General features: G+C 40.9%; 1 non-coding gene across 1 annotated transcript; it reads right to left on the reverse strand.

Moving 5' to 3' along the window:
* Positions 1–7125: 7125 nt before the first annotated feature.
* Positions 7126–7232, reverse strand: LOC122151579. The gene has a single exon (XR_006164219.1). It is a non-coding gene; the product is annotated as a U6 spliceosomal RNA (small nuclear RNA).
* Between the last annotated feature and the right edge of the window lie 3511 nt (positions 7233–10743).

The raw sequence follows: 10743 nt of genomic DNA on the forward strand, positions 1-10743 counted from the left end.
GGAAGACCAGTCAATCTACTTCCGTAAAGATTTACCACCCCAGAAACCCAATGGGGGTCACTATGAGTCAGAATTGACTCAGTGGCAGTGGGTTTTCTTTTTCACCCCCACAAGGGTACCATGTACATTATTTACAAAATTAACAAGCTATCCAATCCCCTCGGTGGACCACAAGCACGTCACATTTGCATAGTCCTACCCAGTCATTTGGTGGGAGTTACAAAGACTATGGCTAGAAGAGCCATACCAAGTAATTTCTTGCATTGCGGTACTGATGATGCTAGTCTGGGGACCACACTCTGAGAACTGCTAAATCTGGCCAACTAGATTGTTGTTGTTGCTATGTGCCATTGAGTCGTCACCAACTCATAGCAATCCCTCCTTGGGTTTCCCAGGCAGCATCACTATGGAAGTAGATAGCCCAATCTTCCTTCCAAGGAATCACTGGTGGGTTTGAACCGCCAACCTTCTGGTTAGCAGTCAAGTGCCTTAAGCACTATGCTACCAGATTAGCAACAGATAAAAGTTTCGTAAAAGTCTTAGACCTATAAAAGTTTTATTTAACTTGAAAAATCATCTCCATGGAACTCCTCCACTTCTGATCATCTTTATAAACAACTGGCTCTGTGTTACTAGAGTCAAATAACACATGTGTTTGCTCACAGTAGGGGAACAATTCTTCCCCTCAAATAGTTTCCTAGAACAATACAACCCAAAGACATAGGAGTGGAGTAAAGGAAAGAAGAGGTATTGAACACCTCTTCTATGCCACTGTTGAAGGTTTTTTATATAACTTTATTTATTTAATATTTGCAGTTACTCTTTGATATAGAGACAATAATTCCTATTTACAGGGTAAAGAAATGGTAGGTCAAAGTGGTTATGCAATTTATATCTAAGTAAAGAATTACAATTTTTATCTATACAACTTCAAAACTATATTTTTTTTCATGACATTTTAGATTCAATTATTTTTAGATTCATTATCCAATTTCCATTATACTCACACTAATTTCTAGCACATTAGTCATGGTTTCTCCCCTCCCCCCCGCCACTCTCCATGGTTAGTAGGTTAGATGGCACCCCCCTACACACACACACAAAGCCTAGGACATTATATTTAAATTCCTTGAAGTAGTAAAGTTCTTTGTTGGAGTTTGATGCCAGAATCATTTAGGATTTGTTAGCTGACTGATTAGTTTGATACAAAAGACCTATTTAGGAGGGAATTAATTTGGTAAATTGTGGTGTGTCCATATGATGATGATTGTGAAGGGACATTTGAAAATTGAAATACTTGGCATAACCAAGGCACCAGATTCTTGTGTAGGCTGATCTGCATCTTTAATCAAATATGGTGGCGTAATGGGTAAGGCAGGTGCCTAAGGCATTTGACTACTAACCAGAAGGCTGGTGGTACAAACCTACCAGTCACTTCTCAGAAGGAAGATTGGGCAATTTACTTTCGTAGTGATACTGCCTAGGAAACCCAAGGAGGGGTCGCTATGAGTCAGATCCAACTTGATGGCAAAACACAACCACAACAGGATGGCTCTAAGAAGCCTATGTTAGAAAATCAATCAGGTAACCGTGTAGAATTTTAACTTGGGCAATCTACTTCCGTAGTGATACCACCTCAGAAGCCCGAGGAGGGGTCACTATGAGTCAGGTCCAACTCGACGGCACATAACAACAACAACAACAACATTGTCTTGTTCCTTCCCTGGAGTGGCTGGTGGGTTTGAACCACCAACCTTCTGGTTAGCAATCAAATGTCTTAGGCACTATGCCACTAGAGCTCCTTGTTTTTTGTTTTGGATTGTCTTGTTTTTGCTAGATGCTGTGGAGTTGATTCCAACTCATATTGACCCTCTATATAATAGAACGGAAAACTGCCCAATCCTGTGCCATCCTCCAAGCATTGCCATGCTTGAGCCCATTGTTACAGCCATTGTGTCAATCTACCTCATTGAGGGCCTTCCTCTTTTGTGCTGACCCTTTACTTTGCCAACCATGATATTCTTCTTCACTGTCTTATGGCTATATGTAATCCCAAGTCCCCATGAGTGTGGTCATATATTCCCTTCTCCACTTTTCTGTATAAAATATCATCTGTCCCTCAGAATGTTGGAACAGTTGGTACTTTCATTTTGTACCCTTTGTTTCCCAGTCCAGATTGTATTTTTGCCTTCAATAAAATTCTTTTCTTTTGCTTCTTCAAAGTGGCTTGTTTTAATTTTTGACCTGTTTTAGTACATATTGACATAAAAAGATTGTCATGATATATTTGAGTTAAAAAAGCAAGTTACAGAGCATGCACAGTATACCAGTTTTGTGAAGTAAAAAAGAAAGTAAACTCACATATGTGAATTGAATAACCCAGGAAGAGCATACATCAAAATGTTCACAGTGATAAACTCAGAGTTGTAGGATTATGGGTGACTTTTTCTTTTCTCCATTTTACTTTTCTGAATTTTATCATTTTTCTTCCATGAGCATGAATTATTTTGTGTAAAGAGGACTTCTTTACTCTTAAAAACATTTTTCCTTTCTTTTTTCACATTAAGTTCCTTCCACGTAATTGGTGTTTATTCTCCCAATTGAATATTTAGTTTGGTGTTCTTCTCTGTAGTAGAGAATAAGAGTTCTTTGGGGGCAGAAAGAAAGGAGAAAAAAAAAAAAAAAAACAGCCTCCCACCTATGTCCAGTTCAAGGAGAAAGCAAGTCAGCTACAAAACCTTCCCTTGGGCTCATATTTGAATGCACAGTGAGTGCAAGGGCACATATAAACTGAATATATATAATAATTATTTCTTCAGGATTCTTGGGCTCTGTAGGGTGTATATAAGAATGGAACACACCAACTAGTACATCTACGTGATTTATGACAATAGCAAACATATCATAAAGCACACTTACAGAAATCAATGAACAAAATTCATATATGCTGCAGCAGTGTCTAAACAACATTCAAAAATTAATAGCTGAGGCTTGAACCTGTCAACAGAGTACTAATAGGTTTCTAGCAATTCTTCGTCCAGGTGAGTCTGCTTGAGACCCTAGAGGTATAATAAAGGCTCAAAGGTTTGAAGCCTTTACATTGTAAAAGGGAAGCCCTCTTCAGGAACAAGGCTTAGACCCATCCTCTTCCAGTAGAGCTCTTTCTCCAGTGAAACAGGATCCACAAGGTGATGCCCTGGGTTGGAGTGAACTCATCCAGCCACACCCAATGCCCTGGGACAAACCACTCAACCAGTAAAAGGGAGTGGGTGCCTGTTCCTGTATCCCCAAGAATAGAAAACACTTGACTTCTAGTGCCACTGGAGCCAGAAACTAGAGGAATACTTCTTCTTTCACGTGAGTTTATGGAAAGGATAGGAGAGAAAACATTTCACTGAGCAAAAAGAAAATTTTAAAATAGATCATCTCTAAACTTGGAAATAAAAATGTATAAATCCTCAGAATAGAACTATGAGCATGAAAGCCATTTCTGGCTTACGTCTCAATCCCTAAGCACTTTACCTGACAACTCTCCTGAGGAAAACAAAGGGGGGTCTGTGCCAACTGAAGGCACAGAAAGGAGGGCAGGGCAGGGAAGGGTGGCAGTGAAATGATTGACCCAACAGGGCGTGTCTGGTCAGCAACTCACATACCAAGCCCTTGGCATAGCTCAGTGTTATCTAACAGCACTGCCAAACGTTTCTTGACCAATCTATGTTAAAAGGTAAATGTGCAGCTATCATTGGAATGCCTTTACTTCAATGCAAAATAAATGCAACACACTGCCATCGAGTCAGATCTGACTCATAGAGATCCCACCTTGGGTTTCTGATGTGGTATCACTAGGGAAGTAGATTGCTCAACCTTCCTTCTGAGGGGTGGCTGGTAGGTTTGAACCACCAGCCTTCTGGTTAGCAGTCAAATGTCTTAGGCACTATGCCACCAGAGCTCCTATCTTCACTGCAGTAGAGAGAAAGAAAACCAGTCACCTCACATCCAAGAAAGAGAAGAGGATTCTTCTTAGAAACCTAGAGGGCACCACAAGGAAGGTTGGGCAATCCTACTTCCGTAGTGATACTGCCTCAGAAACCCAAGGAGGGGTCGCTATGAGTCTGGGCCGACTCGACGGCACATAACAACAACAGAGGGCACCACATTCTTTAGGAACCTTGACAAAAAGCTAAATATAATGATGCACAAAATCATTTTCTGGCCACAGTGTTATATTTTACACAGTTCCAGTTTTTGTATTTATAATTCTGGGTGGAGGGAATCCTCTTGCCATCCAGTAGATTCCAACTTATGGCAACCCCATGAGTTCGATGTAGAATTGCACTTCACAGGGTTTTCAGTGGCTGCAATATTATGGAAATAGATCACTAGGCCTTTCATCTGCATTGCCATTGGGTGGATTTTAACCACCGATCTTTTGGTTATTACCCAAATGCTTAACCATTTGCACCACTAAACCTTCTGTATTATCACTTCTTTTCAGAACACAAGGAAACAGTATCTTGCTGAGTTGCCCTCTAGAAGAACAGAATGCCTCTCGTCTTCCAATGCAACATAGCTCTGTTACATGCCCCTCCTGTAATAGAACCAGAACTTTCTTCTCTTTTCTTGTGCTCCTTGGTCTCACAGACTCATATGAGAAAACATTCACTCTGCCTATTCATGTTATAATTAAATATTCTTTCTTTTGGCGCCTGGTCTTTATTATCTGCTCCCCTACTCCACCAACTTCGTTATTTCTCAGTGTGCACCATTTGACTTTTCATTTCTAAAACAACTTGTATAGGCAGGTACAAGAGAAACAATCATGTTACATGAAGAGCCTCAACTTCAGCTAGTGAAAATGTTGTAGTTGTTGTTGTTGTTATGTGCCATTGAGTCATCTCTGACTCATAATGACCTCACTTACAACAGAATGAAACACTGCCTGGTCCCGCACCAGCTTAACAATCCCTATTATACCTGAGCCCATCGCAGCAACCACCACGTCAATCCATCTTGTTGAGGGCCTTCCCCTCTTTCATTGACCCTCTGCTTTATCAAGCATGACATACTTCTCCAGAGAACGGTCCCTTCTGACAACATGGCCAAAGTAGGTGAGACAAAATCTGACCATCATCGTTTCCAAGGAGCACTGCAGCTGCACTTCCTCCAGGACAGATTTATTAGTTCTTTTTGCAGTCCATGGTACTTTCAGCATTCTTTGCCAATACCACACCTCAAAACCATCAACTCTTCGGTCTTTCTTATTCATTGTCCAACTCTTACATGCATGTGAGGCAGTTGAAAATACCATGGCTTGGATTAGGCACATCTTAGTCTTCAAGGAGGTATCTTTGTTCTTAAGCACTTGAAAGAAGTCTTTTGCAACAGATTTGCCCAATGCAATACGTCTTTTGATGTCTTGACTACTGTGTCCATTGGCATTGATTGTAGAACCAAGTAATATGAAGTCTTTGACAACTTAAATCTTTTCTTCATCTATCGTGACGCCTAGTGCCTAGGACACTTGACTGCTAACCAGAAGGCTGGCGGTTCAAACCCACCAGCCACTCCTCGGAAGGAAGTTTGGGCATTCCTACTTCCGTAGTGATACTGCCTCGGAAACCCAAGGAGGGGTCGCTATGAGTCGGGGCTGACTCGATGGCAAATAACAACAACAACAACAATCGTGATGCTGCTTATTAGTCCAGTTGTGAGAGTTTTTATTTTCTTTGTATTGAGGTGTAATCCCTACTGCAGACTGTAGTCTTTAATCTTCATCAGTAAGTGCTCCAAGTCATCCTTATTTTCAGCAAGCAAAATTGTGTCATCTGCGTATTGCAGGTTGTTAATAAGCCTTCCTCCAATTCTGATGCCACGATTTTCTTCATATAATTCAACTTCTCAGATTATTTGCTCAGCATACAGATTGAAAATGAAACTAGAGCAAAACGTTTGACTAGACATATCACCTAAGAAGATATATGGATGGCAAATAATTATATGGAAAGATATTTAACATCATTTGTCATTAGAAAAATGAAAATTAAAACCACAAGATACCAACACACATGTTAGAATGACTTAACAACACAAACACTAACAATACCAAGTGCTAATAGGAATATGAAGCAACTAGAACTTACATATACTGCTGGTGTGAACATAAAACGGTATATTCACTTTTAAAAAGTTTAGCATTCTCTTATGAAGTTAAACATACACTTACCATAATTACTCAAACTGAAAATGACTCAAACATCCTTCAACTGGGGAACGCAACAACGCATCGCAACCATTGCCGTGGAGTCGGATCTGACCCATAGTGACATCTCCTTGGGTTTCCGAGGCAGTATCACTATGGAAGTAGATTGCCCAACCTTCCTTCTGGGGAGTGGCTGGTGGGTTTGAACTGCCAGCCTTCTGGTTAGCAGTCAAATGCCTTAGGCACTACACTACCAGAGATCCCTCCACTGGGGAATGGATAAACAAATGATAGTACCTCTATACAACAGAATACTCATGACCAATAAAAAAGAACAAACTACAAGCTACAGTATGGATGAACTTCAAAAACATTCTACTAAAATGAAAGATACAGTTCCACCAGACTGTATCCAACCAGTTATTCTTTTCATTTTTGTGTTTTTGGATTTTGTTTGGCATTTTTCCTCTCAGTCTCTCCAGGATCTCCAGGATCCCTTTCTGAGTGGTTGACATTGGCAGCAGGGCACCATCTAGTTCTTCTGGTCTCAGGGTCCATCATATCCTTGGACTAATTATTTCCAGATGCCTTTGATTTTCTTCACTCTTCTTTGCTTCAAATGAGAGGAGAGGAGACCAGTAGTTGCATCTTAGGTGGCCACTCAAGAGATTTTAAGACCCCAGTCGCTGCTCACCAAAGCATGTTGTGGAACAAGATTTTTATGTACTATGTTGTGCCATAGGCCAAGACTATGGTCCCGAGTAGGCAGGATTGGTGATTCTCTCTCTCAAGGTGTATGGTTGTCTCTGAGAGATCATTCTGACTCTGCCTTCTATTGCTTCTGTAATGTGTGTGGCAAGTTTTGTAGCACAAGTGCATATATAAGATTACCTTCAGCTAAATCTATCCTTGTTCTAGGATATATTAAAAATATGGAACGCTTTATGAATTTGCATGTCATCCTTGCACAGGGGCCATGCTAATCTTCTCTGTATTGTTCCCATTTTAGCATATGTGCTGCCAAAGTAAGCATGAATGGAGCGGTTTTAAATCTTAATTGTGGTGGTGGTAACACAAGTATTTACATTTGTCAAAACTCACTGAAATTTAGGGTGAATTTGTTCTCATCTAAATTATACCTTCATTTTTTAAATATGAAGGCCAGAATTGGAGTCTGTCTTCAAGCAGTTTGTATAAATCCCCATGATGCAACATGTACAGTCAGCCTTTCCTGAGGAGCAGGTCATTGCTTCTCTTGTCTCCCTCTTTAAGAGGAAGATCACTTCAGGGCCAATGAAGTTAAATTCAGGTTTCCTGCAGGTTTCTGGCTCTGGAGGAAACTGTTACCGCTACTTAAATGACAGAGGTGACACTAACAAAGAAAGCGTGTGTGGTTGGCTTAAATACAACTGGAAGGGGCTGTGTCAGAGCTGCCCTTTATAGGCCATGCCATGCAATCAGTGGTCATGTAGTAAGTGGTAGTCATTGGCTATGAGCATGGTCACTGTCTTAGCTTCCTCATGCTGCTGCAACACAAATACTACAAGTATATGGCTTTAAAAACAGAAATTTATTTTCTCACAGTTCTGAAAGTTAAAAGTCCAAATCAAGGTCTCAGCTATGCTAATTCCTTCTGTAAGACTCTTTCCTAATTTTTGCTGGCAATCTTTGGCATTCCTTTGCTAGTAGACAGGTCCTCCTATTCAGTCTGTTTCTCCTCTGTGTATGTTTCTGAGTCTCGTCTGCTCTTTTTAAAACTTAGAAGTGATTAGGTTTAGGACCCACCCTACTCAGGTATGTCCTAATTAATATAACAAAGAAAACCCTATTTCCAAACAAGAATAGGGCCCAGGGCTTCAATACATATTTGTCACCATAAGCCACTTAATGCCTAGGATAAACTTCAGAGTGAAAGAGATTGGAGGCAGCCCAATCACTTGATCATCACACTACAAGTTTAGGAAAATCCTCAAACCCAGGGTACCCTGCCCACATCCCTACCCCACACACATAGTGCCGAGTGTCACAAGGCCACTGTGTTGGTGAGCAGTGTCTTACTCTGAAGCCAGAAAGTTATCAGATTTTGGCTTAGAAAAGAGAGATACAGGCACAACTTAGAATAAGTAGGCCCCCAATGTCCTTTTGTTTTCTCCCATTTGATCCATTTCAGAGCCAGTTTGGGAGTATGGATTCCCTCAATTACAGAAAGTATAAGTTCCTGGGAACCAGCCTGCCACTGGTTCTGGAAAAAATCCTTTGTGCCAGAGATGAACCCAAGCCTAATGGCTTTCCTAGGTGAGTTCCTCTCCAGCCCATGTGCCCAGGGCAGGGCCTTAACAAAGGAGGCCACCCTCCTGAAGTGTGGAGGCCAAAAGGCTGCCAGGAGGTTGTGTTCACCTTATCTCTGGTTTCTGCCTCACCCTGGCTCCAGACTTCTCCGTTATTTTTCTCTCCTCATTGTTCTTTCCTGGCTCTTGGTGGTTCTGACCAGCAGCTATCTCTCTCTCCCTCACTATCTCTATCTCTATCATCCAGACAGCTTTATTAAGTAACACTGATATTCAATTAAGCTGAATATTTTTAAGTGTACAATTTGATAAAATTTGACATGTATATACCCATGAAACCACCATCAGAGTCAAGATAATGGGCATATCTATTACCCAAAAAAGTTTCCTCATATCTCTTTGTAATACTTCATTCCTGCCCCTGCTCATCCTCCTACTCCTTACCCCCACCCCCTCCCCCTGCCATTCCCAAGAACCACTAATCTGCTTTCTGTCACTACAGAGTAGTTTGTTTTTTCTAGAATTTTATATAAATGCAGTCATAAAGTACTGTGTTAGGCTGGGTTCTCTAGAGAAGCAAAACCAGTAAAGCTTATATATATATATAAAGAGAAATTTATCTTAGGAAAATAGCTCACACACTTGTAGAAGCTGGCAAGTCCCAAGTTCTTGGATCAAATGACAAGCTGGAGGCTTTTCCCAACTCACGCAGCTGCAGAGGCTGACAAGCTCAAGGTTGGCAGGCAGCATTCTGGCTGTTGACTCCAACAAATGACAAATCCAAGATCTCCAGGCCAAATGGTGGATTGTTCACTCACAGACCTTTGTAGGCAGCACAACAGGATCCCAATCCACAGAAGAATATCTCTTTTCCCAGGATGTCTATAATATATTGGAAGCAGGCCACATCCCTAGGGAAACTCCCTTTCAATGGATTGGCTGCTCAAAACATATACATCTGATCCCATCATGGGAATAACCCACATCACAATTGCTAAAACCACACAGAATTGTGGTCCAGCCAAGTTGATACACAGCTCCAACTATCACAAGCATGTACTCTTTTTTTTTTTTTTTTGGGGGGGGGGGTCTGGATTATTTTGAGATTTATCCAAATTGCAGCATGTATCAATAGTTGATTGTTATTTATTGTTGAATATCATGGATTGAATTGTGTCCCTTCAAAATGTGTGTCAACTTGGCTGGTCATGATTCTCAGTATTATATAATTATCCTCCATTTTGTAGTCTAAAGTAATTATCCTATGTGTTATAAATCCTCACTTTTATAATGTTAATGAGGCAAGATTATAAGCAGTTACGTTTATGAGACGGAGTACAATCTACAGGATTTGGTTGTATCTTGAGTCAATGTCTTTTGAAATACAAAAGAGATTAAACAAGCAAGCAGTGACAGAGGGACCTAACTACAACAAAGAAGAAATGAGAGCAAAGTGTGTCCTTTGGACCTGGGGTCTTTGTGCCACAAACCTCCTAGACACAGGAGAAGAATGATGCCAAAACACATGGAAATCTCCTAGGGAGATTGAGCCCACAGATGTTGAAAGGAGACAAGGACCTTCCTCTAGGGCTGACAAAGAGAGAAAGAGTTTCCCTAGAGCTGGTGCTCTGAATTTGGAATTCTGACCTCCTAAACTGTGACATAATAAATCTCTTTTAAAGTCATCCACTTGTGGTATCTCTGTTATAGCAGCATTATGTAACTAAAATACCAAGTAATATTCCTTTGTATGGATAATCATAATATGTTTATCCGTCCATCTGTTGGTGGACATTTGGGTTGTTTCCAGCTTTGAGGCAGCCTTTCTCTTAAATAAGACTAGTTGGTAGTTCTTCAAGAAACACCTAGACCCCCTCACTGTCAAGGCTTTTTACTCTGACTGCTCCTGACCTGTGTAGTGGGCACTGCAGGAGTAGTGTATGGGGATGGTTGTGGGGAGAACTAGTATTGCATTTCCCTAGCACCCTTTCAATTCTTATCCCAATATCCCCAAAAGTTCCATTTCAGTGGCTTCTCAAATCACAACTGCCCCTTCATTTGAGCCAGATAGGGGACTGACCATATAGAAATTGGGAAGAATGAGATGTTTAAATCCTAGGTCTCAGGAAAACTCTTCAAACAGGCTTAACATGGCACAATGTTCCCATTAAAGGCCCCTACAAGAAGCGCTGTTGGTGCAATGGTTAATCACATAGCTGCTAACTGACTGGTCAACAGTTCAAACCCACCAGCTTC

The sequence above is a fragment of the Orycteropus afer genome, unplaced genomic scaffold, assembly GCF_000298275.1.
Source record: "Orycteropus afer afer isolate SDZICR_OR568_19922 unplaced genomic scaffold, OryAfe1.0 scaffold00578, whole genome shotgun sequence".
NCBI classification, from domain to species: Eukaryota; Metazoa; Chordata; class Mammalia; order Tubulidentata; family Orycteropodidae; genus Orycteropus; species Orycteropus afer.